Source organism: Mus caroli, unplaced genomic scaffold, assembly GCF_978045245.1.
Source record: "Mus caroli unplaced genomic scaffold, Mus_caroli_1 scaffold_4, whole genome shotgun sequence".
Lineage (NCBI taxonomy): Eukaryota > Metazoa > Chordata > Mammalia > Rodentia > Muridae > Mus > Mus caroli.
Window position 1 is genome coordinate 94,607,252 of NW_028227259.1, and position 16,477 is coordinate 94,623,728.

The following is a 16,477-nucleotide window of genomic DNA, read 5'->3' on the forward strand; positions in this document are numbered from 1 at the left end:
TGTTTCACATGGGCTTCATGGCTGTTTTGGTTGGAGTATGTAACAACAATGAAACAGAGACAAACCTGAAAAGATACATCCATTTGTCAGTAGAAAGTGTCACATGGTCAAAATTTTAACCCCTGGTAAACCATAACTGAAATCTCATGAAACTGTCTCAAATATCAACAGGATGCATCAGTGGTCTTAGACAGCAAGCTTTTCAAGGTCAATGGACCCGAGGTCACCAAAATCTCTAACACAATTGACATTCGGGCCGGTCCTCATAGTATCCATGTTACCTTTCAAATGATTTAACCAAACTTACCTCAGGAGCCATGAAGGTGGGATGATAAGTAATGCATAGTATCTAGAGCCAAACACTTTGATTAGAATCAGTCTCTGCCTTTCTTTTGTGCTTCTGTGTGGCTTTTGTGGTTAGTGCTCATATAAATTTAATGCATATTAATGCTGTTTTGGCTTCAAATCAGTAGGTAATGGAATTATAACCTGTTTCACAGCCTTATAAAGTGGTAATAAAAAGTCAACTACAGAGGTGGGGCCCTGTGAGATTTAACCCATTCATGTTACCATGACAACTGGTCTTGTTGTCTTACAGATCTTGTTTAGGAGACCACATTGCTGAAATTTCCTGGGTGCAGCTTCCCTGTCATCTATAGAAGACACAGTCTCACAGCAGACTTCCTGGTCCTCAGCTTTGTACTCTTTCTGCCCCCTCTTCCACAGTGCTACCTGAGCCTCGGGTATAGCGGTTGTGTTAAGAGATCTATCAGTTACGATTGGGCACCCCATGGTCATTTGTTCTCTATGGATTGACAAGCTGTGAATTGTGTAGTGGTCTCTTGTCCACTGTGAAAGGAAGCTTCCTTGGTAAGAGTTAAGTGATGCTTGCCTGTGTGTTTAAGAACAGGTTTTTAGAATGCAATTGGTAATTATACTGGTTTAAGAAACTGGTAATATTGGATTCTCATCTAGGGACTGTCACTTATCAGCCACAGGTAGGTGACAGTGCCACACATTAATTTTCTCCTACTGAGTAGGCTGTTAGTCTGATTAGACAGCTATTGAGGGTCCCCAACTTATAAGCGCCATTATCCCACCTTTGGATGTATCTTGCCATACTGGTCATTATTGTGGTTCATGGACTTTACAGCTATGTGTTCCTTCATACAACAAAAAGAAAGTTTATAGATATAAATTACTTTTTCTTCTCAAATAGCAGTTTGCTGTAGAAATCAGTCTTCTACAGCACCTATCAACGGATCTCAAGAGGATTTTCTCACAACTATGGAGCCTTGGGCACTCCATTTACATTCTCAAAGACCCTTGAATCCAGATACATGGAAAGAAATTCCCAGAATAGCTGCACCAGATTGTGAAGGCTAGCTGGCACGCAAGCAAAGTAGCTTCAGTTCTGGAAAGCCTGTTCCTCTTCTTGTATGAGTTCCCTGAAGTGTCTCACCACCGAGCTCCCCCCCACAGTGTGCTTTAGAAGTTGCCTCTTGTAAAATAAGTGCAAACACTACTCTGGAATACAGAAAAAGCAGGGCTGGTAACACTGTAGCCAAGAGTAAACAGATGTTAGTACCACATTAAACTTCATAGCCCAGAACTTCTCTCTTGCTGTTCTGTCTACCACAGTATAGGTGGCACCAAGCCAGTCCACAGTCGTAGAGTAGAAGCAAAGTCATTAAGCATTTTGAAAGTGTTTATATGATGTTAAAAGAAAAAATTATTGCAGTGAAATCTACTGTAAGTCATGCCTGTCTCTTAATCAGGATTAGATACAAAAGGGTATAATAACATGTCACTGTGAGCTGGTATTGAATTTGACACAGTGGAAGACCTGAAACGAGTAAATTTGAGGCTAATTTTATCGATGGACACCATCCTACTTGGTACTCCGTAAGTTAAATCTGATGAGTATGAGGACTCTGGAAAATTTAATTTTAAGAAATGCTTGGTCACAAATAAAAAAAAAAACTACTTTTAAGTCAATCTTTGAAATTTCCTTTCTCGTATACTGTTTTGAATTATTCTCTCTATAAAAACAACAGTTGGATATGATGGCACATCACTGTAGTCCTAGCTACTTTGGAGACTGAGGTGAAAAGACTGAGAGTTCTAGACCAGCCTGGACATCATAGCAAAAGCTTAGCTAAGCATAGATGATAGATGATAAATGATAGATAGATAGATAGATAGATAGATAGATAGATATTAAATTCATATTTAATTTCCATGGTAGATGATTGATAGATAGATAGTAAATTCACATTCATTTTCTCCATGGCACTTTCCCTTTTTCTTTGATGTAATGGTATCTTCTATGATAATGCTATTTCAGGACGTAAATTCTAAGTTTACAAGCAGAGAAATTAACCTTAGGTAAGAAGATAACTTTGTGAGGGTGTTGCTTCCTTGAAGTAGAAGCCGTTGAACCCAAGGCTATATGTGTGCTAGCCAATCACTCTTCTGCTAAAGGGTTTAAATGTAAGTTTAAAACTTACATTCAGAAAACATCAGCAAAAACCCTGACTATCTCCAGAGGTGACTTTTATTTTTTAAAGTATGATGGTGATACAAGAAAAAAGTAAGAAACACACACACACACACACACACACACAGAGAGACACATACACAGACACAGACACACACACACACACACACACATACACACACACAGACACATACACAGAAACACACACATACACAAACCTCCTCATGCTAGGCACACACTGCTATGGTAGGCAGAGATCTCAGGATGGCTAATGACTAAAGAATCTTCAAAATGGACAGGGAATGATTATTCTCTAGGTGTTTGTCAACAGAACGCTGCACAAAAACAGCCTATGTGGGTCAATGTTAATAAGGAAGAAAGATCCCCAGTGGGACCTTAAACACAAGCTTATATATGTTGTAAAAAATAGGCTTTTAAATTCAATTAAAATATGAAATAATAGATTTTACAGAACACATTTAGTGACTAAATGTCTAAATCCATCAGTGTTTGCATTTTATTTAGATAGAACCTACATAACGTAACAACTAAATGCAAATCAAGCCTGACCTATGCATTTAGACCAATTATTGTAGGTATAGACCTAGCGTTAATGTTAGAGGCCTGTGAGAATATTTTGCTTTCTTATAAAATCAGGAGAAAATGAATGTTTAGAATGAGCTAACGAGTTATCTTTCCCCAATCAAAACAGATGGAAATTTTAGAGTCTACAAAATATTTTTTCTAAAACAGAAAAAAAAAGTTAAGGTAGTTAACATCATATAAAACATAAATATTGATTGCGGTACATAGTCTCACAAAGGTCTATGTATCAAAACCCCTCGGAAGGCATTGTCATTTCTGCTGGCATTAATTTAACACACATAGAGAGCATATTGTAAAACTCAGACATCAGTGTAGATACCCTTACTGTCTGTGCATTGCAGGCAATGAAAGCTCTGTTGATCAGAGATGTGCCAACCTTCACTCAGTGCTAGACAGAGAACAGTGGATCAACAGTGCAGGGAAGCTGAGTTTAACCCACTAACAGGCGTGGTCACAGATAGAGACCTGAGCTGCTGTGCTGCTGAGGCCTTTCATACAATTGCCACACAGCTCGGGGTGTGCCTTCATCCTTGCATGGAGTTACTGGAAATTATACAGAATCCAATGCACCTTGCACCTTGTACCTGCACCCCAGTCGCCCCAGACAGAGAAAACTCTCTGTCTCTTAACCAGTCTTCACTGGGTTTAAAGTTTAACTTGATATTTTGTAAGACACACACCCCTCAATTTGATTGATTTTATTCATGTTCCTAATTTTAATGATACTTATATTTTGAAATTATTCTAAATGCATAGAAAATGTTTAAAAGTGGTATCAGGAATTGCAAATTACATCCTATCTGTGCATTCCAATGCTTCCTAGGAACAAGGAAATTCTACTATTAAAACTAGAAAAAAATAGTGGTTACATAAAAGCATTACTGGATCACATAATTTATTAAAACCATGATAAGTATCCCTAAACTATAATTTATGTACAGGAATTGATGGATAGACTGACCGACAGACAGACAGACAGACAGACAGACAGAACTCTCTCAGGATCCAGTTTACAGCATTGCATATTAGGTTTAACTGATGTGTCTGGTTAGTTTTCATTATTCTCAAAAAGTTCCTTAATCTGAATTGTCTGGTGTTTCTCCGTGATTGCACGTTGTTTTAGCTGTGAAGAGTCACAGTGATTTCCTCTCAACAAATAGGATATAGAAGTAACTTTATGTCATGTAAAAAAGAATTGGTGGATCTGTTAGTTTGTTGGGCATGCCATATAAATAACATAGGCGTGTCAGCTTAACCATCAGAACTTATTTCTCACAGTTCTGGAGACCATGAATTAAATGGGGAGCCAGGCCAGGGGACGGGGAGAGGGGCAGATATTAGTTCTCTCCAAAAGCTCTCCTCTTGATTTACTGGGAGCCAGCTGTGTCCTGCCTGTGTTTTCTGGACATCAATCTCTCAAGTCTCTACCTCTTATATGGGCACTGTTTCTTTTTGATTAATCCAAATTTTGGTTAAAAGATGGCCCTAAATATTTGACTTGGTAAGTCACTTGAGCTGCCCAGGTAATATCTAATTCCTTTGGCCAATATTCAGTGTTCTAATTTGCTCTTGGTTTCTGTGGTTTAGAACATTAACCAAATCAATGTTTGGCTTATGGTGATATTCTGTGGTGATCAGAATAAGAATGCTCTCACCCCCACAACTCAGATATTGGAATGTTTGGTTTCCAGTTGGTAGAAGGAAAGAGCTTTGAGGTTGCGAAAGTCTACATCAATCTCAGCATCTATGTGTCTATCTATCTATCTATCTATCTATCCATCCATCCATCCATCCTAAGGAAAACAAGTAATTTTCTGGAGATAGTTTACCCTGTTGTATGTCATTATTAAATAGTATCACAATTCCTGGGAATTAGCCCACCCTATTTGGCAGATTTTCTGCAGATCAATGAAGATGTACTCTCTTGTAGTAATGCTATGTAGACAAATTGGTAATTTAATAATTCCTAATAATGATTCTATAGAATTCCTGGGCTTATGCAAGTAATTCTGACCCTCTATAGTATAAAAGCTGCAACTAGAGCTCTGTAAACCTTCATGTCTTTCTTTCAGCAAAATAGGAGGAAAGCTTTTTCTTTCTCTGAGCATTAAAGATTGGAGCTTATTTTTCAACCAGAATTAATGAGTTTTTTATGTGCTCAATAAAACCTGTTCATGGGGCTTTTGTCCCATCCATCAAATAAATCTACATACACACACGCACGCACATGCACACACACACACACACATGTACGTATGTATGCAAATGCTGAATTAGGAAATCAGAAACAAGAGGTGAGCTGGGTAGAGCCTGTTAGTCACAGGCCTGACTTTAGCCTGACAACCTCTGGCCAAGAAAACTGACTTGAATCCTGTTGCTTCTCTAACAATCACATCCTCCCTCTGGTCACATCAGCAGCTAAGCCAGAGGATAGTCAGAAGAAGGTGACTACTTACTCATACCTCAGCCCATGTGTCATGGATCCTTTCCCTACACTACTATGATGGCAAGCCTAGTGCCATGGTCTCCAGGAGGGGCCCTATAGGAATATTGTCTCTGTCTCCTGTACACATCCAGTACAAGTTCTGAACATCTCTCAAACCTCTCCCTTTTGTTCTTTCTATCCTTCCTTTATAAAACCTTTCCTTTTTCCCTTGTCCCCCATCTATCTTTTCTTCTTAACCCTTATTTGTGTAGCTTTTCACTGTAGGCATGATCCATTAATAGGGAAAAACAAAACAAAAACAAAACAAAACAAAAAAAAAACCAAAACAAGATGATAATTGCTTATCATCTTGACACCCAGAAACCATGGCTATTAAAGTGTGGGTATCGTCTTTTCATTTCTCATGCTGTGTGTATTCTGTACAATTTGGATTCCACTGTAGGTATAATTTTATACCCTGCTCATCTCAATTTCTTAACATCAGTTGGTAGTTCTACTCCATGAGTTTCACATCATTAATTCTAGCTGTGCTTGAATCTGATAAGTATTCTAACATACATTGCCTGGTATGGTATGGTATGGTATGGTATGGAGTCATGACATATGGCCTGAGATATGGATAAGTAGTCGTAGTAATAATTATTATAAGTAGTAATAATTATTCTGATTAGCCTTTGGCTTAGCTGCTTTATGTTTCTGTGCTTAAGTGAAACATTTCTCCTTCTTGCCCCATTGTGCTAAGCCAAGCCCCCACCTCACCTTTGGTCCTATCAGTTAGAAATCCCCTAATGAATCTAACCTCCCCCAGTTTCTCCACTATCTATCCTTTCCTGTCAAGTGAAATTGGTGAATGCAAACCTCATCGTGTCTTCCCCTGACTTTAACCTTGAGGACATGCTCTCGTGCCAGAACCTCGGGATTCAGTTGATGCTCCTGAACCTTATAACATTTCTTTTTCCCTACCTTTTCATGTCTACCTTTTCCAGAATCTTCTATGGAACTATTCTCTCATCCTCCTCCTTCAACTTTAGCCTTGCACTTTGTTGCTTATGAATCTTTGTTCATACTGTTCCCTCGATATGGTGTAGACCAGTGGTTCTCCATCTTAATGCTATGACTCTAAATATAGTTCCTCGTGTTGTAGTGACACCAACCATAAAATTATTTACATTGCTACTTTATAACTGTAATTTTGATACTGCTATGAATAGTAATATAAGTATGTGTTTTCTAATGGTTGTAGGCGATTGCTGTGAAAGGGTTGTTTGGTCTCCCGAAAGGGTCATAACTCACAAGTTGAGAACCCCTGGGGTGGACCTTTCACTTCTGGGTGTGATAGAACCCATACATCTATCAGTATCCTGAAAGAGAAACTGCCTACATACTTTCTGAAAATCCCTTTTCCCATTCCCCCTGTGTTCCCTCATACAGGTAAAGAGCAAGTTCCGTTCTTCCCAGCCTACAAGGCCCTGCTCAGACTACTATCCTACTCTTATAAGACTACTTGGAGTTTTTCTCTTTAACAACAAGAGCTGAAAATGAATCCCATTCCTCTAGAATTATAAAGAAGATCTGAGAAAACTATGCTGAGCAGTCTTTCATTGTCACTCTGGCTCAGCAGTCAAGAGTTCCTTCTCTTGGTTCAGATCTAACCTCAACATGCCTAGCCTGTGAGTCACAGATTCCTGAAGGCATACTTAATCGGCACAGCGAGGAAGCTCTGTCCACACATGGGATTTCCCAAGGATTTAAAAATCTCCCTTTAAAATACCCTTTCCCAAGCATTTCCACCGCAGATGCCTCCATCTGTGAAACAGGGCACTGCTACTCTGGAGATAAAGCAGGATAATTCCCAGAAGAAGCTGCTTCAAGGAACTACAAAAGAAGGCACGGGAGATATTTAAGATATTCAGCTCACAAACTTAATAAACTCAAACTCAACCTGCACATTTTAATAGAGCAGACTTTAGGCTGGTTCAGGCAAAGGCATAAAAGATATTTAGCTCCTAAACATGCCAGATTCATACTGAATATACAAAAGTTTTTTGTAGAGCAGACTGGTTTGGGCAAGGATTAAAAAGACAGATGGAAATTTCTATGACTGGATCAAAACTCCAGATTAGTGCCAAGAAAATAAAACCACCTCTTGTAGCATAAGCTATTGGAAAGCATTAGTTAAGTGCACTGTGGTGACATAGTTCTGATTCACTACTCTGACCTTCATCACTGTTACTAGTTACTGGGGTCAGTTCCTAATCTAAACATGAGGATGAACATTTTTACAGAATTTAGGCAACCATGTTCAATCAAGCAGATCAGAACTTCAAGACAGTAATAGGTGCATGACCACAAAGAAGCTCAACCCCTTGGCAGGGCAAGCTTTTGCCAAAGCTATGGAAAGGGTCCCAGGAATGTATGTCATTTAGTTTTATAAAATATGCTGACCTCCTATGTTTCAATGAAGCTGATTAGAACTGTGCTCTCTTTCTTTTACCGCCACTTCCTCTCGTGGCTCTTCTGGTGTTGTGTGATGCTGGTACAGCTGTAAGCACTTTTGAACTCCGGCTAAGGGGAAATTGTGCACAGTTAAATTTAGCATATGTTTAGTGTTATTTATTGGTTCACGGTCTCATTCTGGATGTCTCCGGTGTATTAGCCTTCCTAGTGAGAATACCTTTTATAAATGCCTTTTTGTTCACTATACATATGTTTTCAGCTTCCTGATGCAGAAGTCAGACTGTGTCTGAATCATCCAGGCTAGCATGGCACAGCTGTGGAGAAAAAAGGTCAAAGTGCAGATAGCTAGAAGATAGTCTTCCTATTAGTAGGGTGTAGAGTTATATGCAGGTCAGTAAGCCTGCTTCAGTCCTAAACTAAAGGAATCATCTCAAAATGTGTTCAATATAATCAATGTCTTCAATTGTTCATTTCCATGCATCGTTTTGGTATGTGTTTGGAATGATCATGCTTGATTGGAATTGGAGCATGTTACATAGAATCTACCAAGACTTCACTGTTTGTAGATCATGCACCGGTAAGACAGAAAACTCTGTATATGAAGTTGTGTTCTAGTGTCATCTCTGTTACTGTGATAAAACACTGACCAAACAGCAATGTGGGGTAGAAAAGGCTTTATTTCAGCTTAAAAGTGATAGGGTTCATCACTGAGAGGAGTGAGGGCACAGACTTAAGCAGAAAATTTAAGCAGGAACCATGGAAGGTCTCTGCTTGATAGTTCACTCTCGGATACATACTTTGATAGCTTTTTTATATATACCTAGGACTGAAGTGTTGTTTACAGTGGGCTGGGCCCTTGTAAATCAAGCATGAAGATAATCCTCCACAAACATTCCCACTGGCTAGTCCGATCTAGGCAATCTCTCAGTTTGGACTCCCTTCTCAGTTGGCCTTCTTATATTAAGTTGACAATTTAAAGTTGATCAGGACAAATTGCAAACATTATGCATCCAACTACTAACAATAACTAACAACAACATGCTTCTATATACAGAGAGATCTTATTAGCTAATGTGACCAACTACTCGGCATGGATTCACAAATCAACATAGGAAAGCTTAGATTTGAATCAATGGCTGGCATGGGAGGCACTGATCATTATAATTACTGACAGAGAGAAGAACAATGACTATAATACTGATTCTTCTAATATTAGTATGTTGAACTGTAACTGCAAAGCTTCTGAATTCCTCCAAACCAATAACTGGGACAGCTACTTTTCAAACAATAAAGGTTAAGTAGACATCATAGAATAAGTTGCTCTTTCTATTATTTGAATAGGAAATTGCCTTAAAACACTTTTAAATGAAGTAGGGGAAGGAGGAGAAGGAGGAAAAGGAAAAGGAGAAGGAGAAGGAGAAGGAAGAAGACGAAGACAAAGAAGAAGAAGAAGGAAGAGGAGGAGGAAGAGGAAGAGGAAAAGGAGGAGGAGAAAGAGGAGGAGTGGGAGAGGGGGAGAGAGAGGGAGAGAAGGAGAAGAAGAGGAGAAAGAGGAAGAAGAGGAAAAAGAGGAAGAAGATCAAGAATATGTAACCAGATCTGTGCAGTTGTTTTTAAGAATGAGCACCAATGTTCTAATGTTGAAGGATACATAACATAATTTCCAGTATAAACATGCACTGGGTCATTATAAGGACATTATCTCTGAGCCATCATTAGTTCCAAGGTAGAAAACTCACAGAATTGGTGCTGTTTTCCCTCACAAGTGATTCTTGCTTTCTATTTTTAGGTCATGTTGTGCTTGAAACTCCAAATTTAGATGAATAGATCACTGAAAACAATATACTGTATGGAGCTACACACTCTCTGTACAAAGAAAATCCTCTGAAGTTTAATTTTTGAGACAGAATTAGTCTTCCAGTCATTCTTCAGTGTAAACAGAGAACTATGCTATAATGCATTATTTACATCAGGAGAGACAGAAATCTAACTTACTCATTTATTCAAGACTGAAAACCAACTACAACTTTAATTGTAACTCTTTCTCCTAATCTTCAAATGTCTCTTTTGCAAGTGTTGGTTTAAAGTTAGAAATAGAAGATCCAAAGTCTTAGCTCTGACTTTGCATTCTTAAGTTGTCCTTGCGAGTTAGGAAGCTCAGGAATCTCTGACATCTCTGATGAGTGCTCCTTGGTCTGCCTGTCGGTGGCTTCTCCTACCTCTCATGCCTCTTGCCTTCTATCACTGTTTCTAGTGCAGACACAGTGAACGAAAGAGTCTCAAATACTATATAATATACCAATGCCTTTACCCAAACATCTTTCACGTCTAGACAGGATGGAAACAAAACAAAGCAACAATAGCAACAACAAAATAATGGCTAAATAATAAAGAGACACTATTTTCAATGCAGTTTATATTCCTGCTATTTTCTCAACTTTTTAAATTTGTAATGTGTTATTTTGTTGTTTAAGATAAATGTTTCTTTCTGTGCTCAGTTTTAAACTGAAATTTGCATTCTTCCTTTTAGGATGGTCCCAAAGGGCATGATGTCCTTTGGGCTTCATGAAACTTCTCTCTGTCAAACTTTTAAAACGTTTTGCAGTTTTAAACTTCTGAAAAGTTTCATGCACATATTAATTAATCCTCTGTAAACTCCTCTATGTACCATGAATGATCTTTGTTCCTCACATGGACTCAAAGGACAGTGTGGCCTAGACATGAAGGGTGGCCTGGTCCCAACTGGCTCTGATCCCTTCTCTATATCTCTGTGTGACCTTGATGTTGACTCTTTATTTCCATGCCCAATGTGCAAAAACAAAACAGGAGAAGAAATTCAGAGAATAAGAACAAGGAGTCAGGGAAGATCGGAAAGACTTAACTCAGTGTTTAACCAAAGTAGTAATAACAGTTAACATAACAACTCAATAAGTTATAATCAAAGTGCCACAGAAATTTGGACACATTTTCACACTTAAAAAAAAATAATGATTTTTGCTACTCTTAGATCTACTTAAAGTATTATTCTTAAACCATTAACAAGGTTTCTACTGTGGTCTATCTTATATTTAAAAGAATTGAAATAAGTTGAAAGTAGTTTTATTTATTTATTTATTTATTTATTCATTGGTTTTTTGTTTTTTTTTTTCAAGATAGGGTTTCTCTGTGTAGCCCTGGCTGTCCTGGAACTCACTCTGTAGACCAGGCTGGCCTCAAACTCAGAAATCCACCTGCCTCTGCCTCCCAAGTGCTGGGATTAAAGGCTTGTGCTACCACTACCCGGCTGAAAGTAGTTTTATAAAAGACAAGATTTGAAGAGTGACCTGACACAGTTGTCCATGGCCACCTCTCTCTGCTCCTATTGCCTTCATTTGTCTCAAGGGTGTGTCTCTCACTGAGAGCATTTATTGAGAAGTGGCTGGCTAAGAACACTAACTCCTTCATTTGTTGCCTATGATGTAGGTCAACCTCTCTGAACCCCACTTGCCCCACCTATGCAGTATTAAAACCCTTCCTTGTGAAGTTGCTGTGACTGTTAAATGAATTCATGCACAGAAAAAGCCAGAATCCTGGCTGCCCAGAGCAGATACTCCATGTTTATTTTAATTCTCACCCTCTTTGCTGCTTTGCCAAATAATTCTTCTCATGAACTCTTCGGCAGCCTGGAGAGCCATATCATGTGAATATTAATAATTTTCCATATGGCAGAGCATATAGAGAATTTTGTAGTCATCATAATCAGAATAGTTAGAGATTTTTCATGGTTTCTGGAAAAGTAGATGTGATAGCTAACTTGAGGTCGGTTGCACAGCTCAGTCATTTCCAGATTTGAGTCCAGCAAAGTGTCTTTGAACCATTCCCATCCCTATGGTCACTTGCACAGTGGTACACACAGCCAGTAAGCAATCCATTTTAGAAAGACACAGTGTGTCAGGGCTGTGGATTATTATTTGAGCCTAGAACATTTCAACAGAAGAGCTTAAAGCAACATTTAATAAGACAAGAGGAAGTGGTTCTGATTTTGTGCCAAGTTTCCTCCTTCTCAAAACAGGTGACTCACCTGCCTACCTTCAGGGTACCTTGCATATCTAGAGTGCTGGAAAACATCAGATTCAAAGTGAAGAAACCACTATAGAGCAAGATATTCTGAAATCAAAATGTCACAGGAAACAGATTATATGTTTGCTAAGTATAGTACCCTGTTTTCGTTATAATGATAGCTGAGGCTAGGTTAGGTACTTTGTAAAAAAAAAAATTCATATGGCTCATTGTACTTAACTGCCTGAGGGTGCTCCCAGCCTCATTGCCTAATGCAGGATGACACCTTGGCAGATAGATATGTAAGAGAGAGCTTACAGGGTGAGACAGGAAGCCAGCAGAGGCCAAATCCACAATGACCTGAAGCCATTGTTCCAGTATGCACCCTCGTAAAAAAATCTTTATCACTTTCCAACAGCAGCACAAGGGTGGAGTGTAAAACTTTCAGCTTGAGTTTCTGTGAGACTCATTCGACCTATATCCAAACGACAGCACTATGATTGTAGAGACTTTCAAGGCAAATGTCTGAAAAGTCAGGGTTGTAATTAGAACAGAGAAGAAGCCATTTTGTAAGGTATTATCTTCATTATTCTTATGGTGGAATGTGTCATCTTCAAAATCATATCAAGAGCAGCAACAACAACAACAAAGAAATCTTTAATGAAGAAAAGCTAAGCCTCTGCTCAATGGCATTTACTCAATGAGAAGACTTTGATAAAGCTTCAGTACCTTGGTGGATGTCAAGGAGCCTACTTGATAAGGCTTCAAACCTGTCTGTCTGACGGCACTGACCAACCCATACACAAGTTTCTTCCAAGGCCAGTAGTAAAGGTCTGCACTGAAGTACAACTGTGTTTTTTTGTTTTTTTTTTTTTTTTTTTTTGTAAGACTTTTCCTGGAACAAAATGTTGTCATGCTGACACAGACAGTAAAAGTCTCAGAAGAGGACACCAGGAAATGGGGAATTTGTCTATAGGCTTCATGCCTAGAACAGTTCATGTATACTATCTGCATGGTATAGTGTGTTAAAGCCTGGGACTAGATTTTCACACATCCCTGCCTTACCCTGTGGGTACAATAGCACGGATCATTAGTCGGGTTAATCACTTTCTCTTCCCATACACTTCTAAATTATACATCTCTGTTCTCTTATGATCTTTTCAACCATCTGCCAATGAGGGTGACTCAGAGAACTGGTCACCAAGAATCCTCAGTTGGAGTCCATTAATCATTTCTTGAAAGAGAGCATCATGCCTCTCCAGCCCCCAAGTCATGTATTAAGAGATGACCACATTGTTAATGATCCTTCGGAAGAAATCCTTTGTCTTTCAACATTTTCTCTTAGATAGTAACACTTTGGTTTAAATAGAAAATGGTATTTCCAGGATCTGTTTTATGGGAACAAACTTTTAAGCACCTGTGGTGTGTGACAGCTGCCTCAGTGGTGAAGTGAGGGGAAAAAAAAATCCCTCCATGAATGAAAGAAGGAAAACAGCTAAAGAGACTTAGTAGAGAATGCTGGGGGAGAGACCAGCCATAAGGAGCTAGAAGCAAGAGTGTGTTGCTAGGCCAGCTCTTAGAAAATAGTTAAAAATTAAATTAAATCCCCAGTGTGGACCATTTGCATACTTATGGTGTAAACATTTTTATTATGACTAAACTTTTGTTACCAACCGTTGATAAGGGCTAAAAATTTCCCACAATTTAGCAATAAGCTCTGAGCGTAAGTGAACTGGCCTGACTAGAGATTAGCAGTACCAAATGCCAAGAAGTGCTCGCTGGCCAAGGTCTAACTCCCATGGTATCCCTGGGGTTATGACTCTTTCCTTGGCTACTAAGTATATGCTTTTTCTAGCACTGCCTTTTAAAGATGCTGTCACTACATTTTACTTGAGGGAGTTTGTACTCATACCCCATTATTCAAGAATTATTTTTCCAGTGAGAGCTTGAATTGAGCAAAGTAAGTCGCTCTTCAAAATGACAGCCACCTCTGTTCAGGGGATTCATGACAAGTATCTCAGACTTTGTATCTTCTAAAAGGATGGTAAAAGCTACATTCTAAAATAAGCTGACATCATCCAAAAGTTAGACCTAGACGCACGCGCGCGCGTGCACACACACACACACATATGTATTTGCCATTTACCACTCAGAAGCAGCCTTCCAAAATTATTTTTCATCTTTCATTTGCATAAAGTGCTCGTGAGCCTGACTTTACCAAGAAGGAAAATGGCATGACCGTTTGTTGGCATCCTGTTGACCTCTGTGCCCAAGGTCATGATGCTTCTCCTTCTGCTTCATCTGTGGCTTCTCTTAGCTGCCTAACAATAAGAGCAGAGCTGACCTTAAGGTAACTACATCTAGCAACATATGTGCTATGAGTGAGCAGCCTGAATTTTGAAACAAAATCTCATTTGGCAATATTTCAGTTTGTTGAGTCATGGGCCTGACAAGTAGCTGCAACCCGTGAAGTGGCATTTCCTGAGTCCAAGAGTGAGAGAGGGAAGTGCGGCTAAGCCTTTGCTCCAATGCTGCTCTCTCTGCTCCTGCCCGAGGCCACAGCTTCATTTTAAAAGTTGCCACTTTACTCCATTCAACCTCAGTTCCATGAACTCAATCAGAGACCACATGCTAAGACTTGTGATCAGTGTTTCCCAGGATTCAACTTTCTCCTGATCTGTGACAGTACTCTCCCAGGAAGTGACAACAGCTGGTGACTGTTAATTCATGATTAACCTCTTACATGATTGATAACAGCAATTTGGGAAGCAAATTCTTGTAGTTGAAATTCTCATCGCTTAGAATATGAACAATTATAATTAACATTATAAAAAACTAGCTTGACAACAGACAAAAGAAACTGTCTTGGGACAAATGAGAACAGTGCATTCAGGTCTTAAGCTACAAAAATAGATGATATAGCCAGGTGTGGTGGCACATGCCTTTATCCCAGCACTCGGAAGGCAGAGGCAGGCAGACTATTGAGTTCGAGGCCAGCCTGGTCTACAAAGTGAGTTCCAGGACAGCCAGGGCTACACAGAGAAACCCTGTCTCGAAAAACCAAAAAAAAAAAAAAAGATGATAGATAGATGGATAGAGAGGTAGATAGGTAGATACATACATACATACAGAGATACATAGGCATTTAGTTAGATGATAGGTACATAGATAGATGGATAGATGGATGGATGGGTGGGTAGGTGGGTGAATGGATGAATAGATATTTAGGTAAGTAGATACATACATACATACATACATACATACACAGAAAGATGCATAGGCAGTTAGATGATAGGTGGGTAGATAGATAGATACATACATACATATATACCTACATACATATGTATTTAGATAGATGATAGGTAGATTAGATAGATAGATAGATAGATAGATAGATAGATAGATAGATAGATAGATAGATAAAACAAGAGTGGCATTCCATTAGTCCTGTGTATGGCTTTCTCATCAAAGACTTAAGCATTGACATGCCTTCTATATACTCTATTTCAAAATAGTTGATAATTCTCTCAAATTATGATTAAGAAAACTCAAGTTCATAGGACACAGGAAATCTAGTTGATTCCCAACCTCTTGATGTTTTTACTACTCATATCATCAAATGGCACATAATCAATTGCTTCTTTGACCTACCAACAAGAGATCTTAGTCGTAGAGAATATGGATTTGCCTGAAGGTCAAGGAATAGTCATAATTGCAGCAGGAGGGGAAATTATACTGAAACCCAAATGGCTATTCCACTATTAGACAATAATCCAGAATTCTGTGTATATGAGCCATATGCAAGAAATGGGGCAGAGACATACTACAAAGAATAGACAACTGTTTCCCAAAGACTTTTACCCTTAGGACCTTTCCTTTTATTTTTTGCTCTTAACACCACAAGAAATATTCTGTTAAAATATACATTTAATACATTATATCTATCAAATATCTATCAGAACTTAACTGTGATCCTGGTAGGGACAGAGTGACAGGGTTCCTGCCCCTGAGACAGGGCTCCCCAATGTGAACATCCAGGAGTGTGGATGGCTGCTTTGGGAGTAAGGCTTGTTTGTAGAATAATGTTCATATTTTACATTTCTCAGAGGAAAGTCTTCTCTGTAAATGTTAATAACTCCATTGGAATTGCTGTCCAGGAGTTGAGGGTGTGGCTATGTCTCAGCAAAATGGTAAACACTGGGACCTTCAGGATAGTCCTCAAGGCTATGGGAAAGAGCTCTAAATAAAAGAGCTCAAAATAATTTCTCAACTGTGCAAAACATAAGAATGCAATATGAATTAGGAGGGATTTCATGAATCTAAAGGAACAAAGTCAGCCACACCAGGAGCCAGCTTGTCAGAAAGATACAAAAGCAAATGGCCATTCCACTATTAGACTCCTGAGTTCAAGGCCAGCCTAGTTCAGAGGG